Source organism: Bos indicus, chromosome 20 (assembly GCF_029378745.1).
Source record: "Bos indicus isolate NIAB-ARS_2022 breed Sahiwal x Tharparkar chromosome 20, NIAB-ARS_B.indTharparkar_mat_pri_1.0, whole genome shotgun sequence".
Lineage (NCBI taxonomy): Eukaryota > Metazoa > Chordata > Mammalia > Artiodactyla > Bovidae > Bos > Bos indicus.
The window spans coordinates 32,842,600-32,848,599 of record NC_091779.1 but is presented as its reverse complement, the minus strand read 5'-3'; positions in this window follow the sequence as shown (position 1 = coordinate 32,848,599).

The following is a 6,000-nucleotide window of genomic DNA, read 5'->3' as shown; positions in this document are numbered from 1 at the left end:
ACATAGCAGAAACTAACACAACATTGTACAGCAATTATACTTCAATAAAAAACAAAAATAAATAATTTGTTACTCTTCCTTACATAATGGACCCTTTTGGCAATAATAAGACAAGAAGAATTTGACCTTAAATGTCAGAGACAAACATGCTCCCCAAATAATTTGCCATTGCTAATTAATGGCAAATGAGAACTGGAATTTTCTTCCATTTCAGTTGACCTTCAAATAACTAAAAGTCAATGATTGCAATCAGATCTTCAGTTACACAAGGACAAAAACGTATTCCACTCAAGATGCTGAGTCCATTCGGAGGTCACCACCCCCAACACAGGCCAGCTTTTTCCCAGCTGCAGTTCCATGGACTCTGGTTTTGAGCCCTTGTTATGAGCTGAACTACTGAAGCATCACTGCGTTTGCTCTGGCATTAGATCTACAGACAAAGCTGCCAGAACAGCAGACTAACCTCACTGCACAGGAAGACCATGACAAATCCCCTTTGTCCTGGGAAACATCCTAGGAACAACTTTCTTTTTAAATAGCTGTATTTCTTCCCGTATTCTCTTTATCATTTTCATTAAGGCAATGGTTAAAATTTGCCAAAACATTCAAGGAAAAGTTAAAGGTGTTTCAGTACTTTGTATTGAAGCTCCCCACAGAGGAAGGCTGCTCATCTTTCTTTATGTTTCTTTACATCTTTTTATTCTTTCTATTTTTGTGATGGAGAAGTACCACAGTATAGTAACTAAGCACAAAGGCTTTGAAGTAAAAATGAAAAGACTTGGATTCAAATTCTGGCTTTGCAGTTTTTCTAAATGTCTTATGGACATCTAATAACAACGTATGCGACATGACATTGCAAACATATTTGGGTTTTAAGATTAATATAAATTAGTAGAAATAGAAATCCATTATATTTAAATTATTAATGACATCATTCAAGATGCTCCTATTCTTATTTTTTCTATACTTGATAAAATATTCTCAGGTAAATGTTAATATGTCTCATAATGAGTATATATTTTGTTCCTTTCCCTTTTATTTCTTCTGATTTTAGCTTTATGTATCTTTGTTTCTTTGCTGTTAAGTGTCTAATGGTTTATGATGTCTGTCTTCTTTGTAAATTGTACCTTTTATCATTAAAAATATTCATCTTTTTTCATTTAAAAATAAATAAATTTAATTTAAAAATTAAGGCTTTGTCACTTATTTGTTGTCCTCAAGAAAATTATTTAAACTTTCACGAAACCTATGTCCTCATCTACAAAATAGGAACAGCAGTACTTACTTAAGGTTATTTTTGACATTTAGTGAAATAATATATTTAAAGAGCTTGGCTGTCTTAATATACTAAGTAACCGCACACATTGACACTTTTCTTCTTTTGCTTGATGTTTAGTCATAATCACATGTATATTAGTTAAACTCTGATACATCCTACAATCCAGTGAAGCATAGCTAACTAAATCTCAGAGCAAATGAATACTCCAATTTTGTTCTATTGAGTATAGTATATCCTTGCAAAGGTACAGTCAGTACATGGCAAGTGAATGATCATCAAATGCATTGAACAATGAATGATTATAGTGGGTTAAATACCATATTTTAAAACAAACATTATCTGTACATAAGAAAACAAATGAGAGGGAAATTTTAAATAAATATATTCTGTGAGATCCATAGCCATTTTCTGTTCATCTGAGTTGTCAGTGGGTTTTGCTTTTAGTTTTCTTTTTCCTGTAGAACAGGAAGGCTGTTGAAATTTGCTCTGAAAATTGAACCAAAAGAGGCAGAATTTGTTCTTTTTCCTCTGAGAAATATTGTGGATTATTGTGTTCCATGAATAGTATAATTACTTCCACAATAACAGAAGACTGAACAGTCACAGGTGTTGGGTTTTGCATTGCACCCTGTGGGTGAGACCATCATTAAAAGCTTTGTTCTCAATGTCACCAAAAACAGGCATCACTGTGCCTCTCAGTTTCCAACACTTGCTTGTGTTCAGAGTCAGACTCTCCCAGACATTGTGAAACAACCTCTCCTGGATGAGGCTACCCATTTTAGAATATAACTTTCATTATGCCTTTCTCTCCCTCTTCCACAGACCTGATTAGAGAAGCGGGTGTCCAAAACTACAGGACTCTTCTGGAAAGGCACGCTGAGTGCTGAATCTTCACCGTCAAGCACCTCCTCGCAGCATGCCTCTGAAGGCTCCTTTGGGCATGCTGAGTCGAGACTGGCTTCTGCTTGATCTATGTGTGCCCTTCATCTTCCTCCTACACGTCTGTCAGGCACTGTGTGCCCTTTGCAATGATCAGAAAGAAGCATGACTCCAATAGTTTGGACTTAGGCAAATGAAGGAGGCAGTTGTCACTAATTTAGATGGGGAAGGAAGTGAGAGTAGTCAGGGTAGGAATTCAGCTTTGACCTTGTTATGTTTGAAATGTCAGTTATTCATCTATGTAGAGATGTCAAATAGATAGCTCAATATGAGATGAGAGTTCTCAGGAGTGGTCAAGACTAAAGATATACATATGGTTAGTTGTCAGCATGTAGATGGCATTTGAAGCCATAAGACCAGATGAAATAACCAGAGGAGTTGGGACAGATGAAAAAGAGAGAAGGACAAAGAACTTGTGTGGCAATTCAGCAAGCATAAGATGCAGGGTGAGAAGAGATAAGTAATTACTATGTTTTTATTAAGTCTATTTGCTTCTCCAGGTGAAATATTCTCAAGTTATCTAAATCGCTTTTGTGGGACACGCTTGCCCAACCCTCATACCATGTTTCACTTTCCTGGTGAGAAGTAAAGGAACTCAGTACCCCAAATGGAATAGAGGAAGTCATGGCATGAACTGTACAGAGGAAAGAGGGACTAGCACATCTTATCATTTGAATCCCAGAATTTTATTATTGCAGATCATGTTTCATCTTTTTAGAAAGCAAGTCACTTAAAACCTTGAACGCCTCATACCTAAATCACCATATGTTCAATTCTCCTAGAAGTTATACCTACACAGCTGAATTCTTGAACCCCAAAATTCATGCAGTAATTTACACTTTTTGCCTATATTTCATATTGTACTTTGCTCCTCATTAATCAAACCAGATATTTTTGAACCTAGGGCAAAATATCCACTGTATCACATTTTCTTCACTTTGTTTACTATATACTTGAAAACCACACCTTCTGTATCTATCTACCCATTTCCCTTTCTCCAGGCAACATTAAATTTAGAAATTTTCAGGATCTCAAAAAATTCTATGATATGAATTAATACCATTACTATCAACCAAAATTTTCCTTTTTAAAGGCATTACCCTTTGTTCTGTTCTCAGCAGAAAAAATGAGAACTACTGAGATTGAATAGACTTGCTTGCCAATGAAATGTTTGTAATGTCAGAAATGCTAGATGAACAACTTTGATCAAAATATCAGATACTTTAGTTACTCAATGGTGTTCATCTTTATTAATTTTCTCTTATTAAAGTAAAATGTGAACAATGTAATTTTAAATCTAATTGGAACTTTTTGTATCTTTTTTGGTGTACAGTTGACAAATAAAATTGGATGTATGCTTACGGTGTAAAACATGGTGATTTCATGTACACTTACATTGTGAAATGATTACCCCACTGAAGCTAACTAATATATCCAGCTTTTTTTGTGTTGTGTGTAGTGAAAATAGATCTACTCTGTTAGCCATTGGCAAGTATATGATACAGTATTGTTAATTATAGTTACCATGCTGTACACCAGATCTTTAAAACTTGTTCATTTGCATAACTGAACTTTGTACTCTTTGACCAATTATCTCCCCATTTGGGGAGTATAAACAAAGTATAAACTGCTTTTTTGAGTTCTGTTTTTTAGATTCCATGTATAAGTGAGATCGTGTGTTTTTCTTCCATAGAAAACGTAATCTCTTAGGAGAAAAAATGTGATGATAATGCTTAATATCTACCCTCACAAATACGAGAGTGTATTTTAACCATGGTCACTATGTCACGCATTAGCTGCTCAGTGCTTATTCTTCTTATATATGAAAGTCTAAGTGTAGTCCTTTGACCTGCATCACCCCCTTTCCTGTTCTCCCCAGTCTCTGACAACCATCTTTCTAATTTCTTTTCTATAAAATTGGAATTCTTTGTTTCACATAGCATATAGAGTATTTGTCTTTCTCTTGTCTGGTTTAGTCAACTTAGCATAATGTGCTAGGTTCACCCATGCACTGACAATGGAATGTATATATCCAAAAGAATTGAGTCACGGTCTTGAAGAGATATCTGCACTTGCACTTTACTAAAACAGTTTCTCATTCTTTTAAGCTATTTGAAATCTTCTCTTTTATTTTCGTGAAATGAACAGTACCAAACAGGATTACAAAAATATTTTTTTTAAAGGAAGATATCATACTAATAAATTCTTCTTTGAGCTAAATTCTCAACATAAGCTACAAAGTAATACTGTCTTGGGTTCATGATCTCTTGATAACTCGCTGAGATCATTATAAAATAGCTTTAAAAAAAAACTCAGTCACCCTCACTCTAATACTGGGATCCAAACCCTTGGAAGGGGGCGTTACTGGGTGGGAAAGCAATTTTCATGAGATACCCTGTGTTGTAATCAGATCACCTCTGCCTTCCAATCCAGATATCTGGCTCTTTTTATAATCTTTTAAGTCTCTAGCAGGTGTATGCTTTCCCAAGAGACCTCAGCAACATTCAAGAAGTGGGTCCCTAACAAGCCCTCTCCTGTAGAAGTCTAGATGAGGTCAAGGCATGCCTAAGATCTAAAGAGAACACTGCTGAAGCTCAAGGTGGGGTCCCTGGAAATTGTCTCCTAATTTATTTTGTATAAACAATCTGAGGTATTTACTAACCAAATAAGCTATGCATGAAGGTGTGTGTGAATCTGTCTGTGTGAGTGAGAGAGAGAGAGATTAGAATTATTTAAGTACTTAAAAAGATTTGAAGGGCTGATTTTTAAGATCTTACTTACTTGATTGAATTTTGTATTTCAAATGTTGCATTACAGCTTTATTCTTGCCCTGAACTGGATTATTAAATATAAGAAATAACTTTGAGCTTTCAACTGAGAGTGTCTCATTGCCCACAGACAAAGGATAAATCAGGACAGTTTTAATCATGCTGAGATGTATTCTTAGAATTCTCTGCAATCCTGTGTGGCTCTATTGACAGTGACAAATGAAAGTGGTCTTCACACACCAGTGGAGTGTGTATCATCCTAACTGAGACACATTTAGTTCTAAGTCAGTAAGGAACTATAGTGTCCTCATGATTCTATACTAGCAAGTTTTTTATTTGGGGGTTGGGTTGTCTTTTACTCTTAAGCCACAAACGATACCAAGAAAGAAAAAGAAGCGTATAACTGAGCATAAGTTCTTTGGGTTTGAGTGCCAATTGTTCTCGTCTATTTCTTTTCTCCTAAAATTGAGCTTCATGCTAATATTAAAGAAAGTTAGACATCATGGCTCAGAGGGAGTTTCAGGTTATTAGGGAAAATTGTTTCATGGAAGAAAACTGATACCAAAATGGTATTTATGCAGTATTCTGAAATGATGGTGACATTTGAGAAAAGCAGTTAAACATGACCTTCACCAAGAGTCATGAGATTATAGCATTTTCAAGAGAAGTGAAAGGACATTCATTATATCAAGCTTTCTTTTGGAATGGATTTTCAAATTTTATCTACTGACTAGCATTTCAATTTATGAGACAGTTGGACTTTGTATCCTGAAATGTTGGTCAGTGCTCAGTCCAGGTGCTGAAATTGCTACAGTGATTTCTCCTACAGACACTAAAATGATGGCAGTCGACATTTTAAGGGAATAAAAGTTATCCATTTGATGAATAACAGGACAATAGGTGAAGTAAGATGTAACATTCCACTTTTCTCCTAAGTGACTCTTGGAATCTATGGTATGAGAACAACTTGAAACTGAATGTGTTGTCTAACCAGGTCCTTCTGATGTTTCAGGA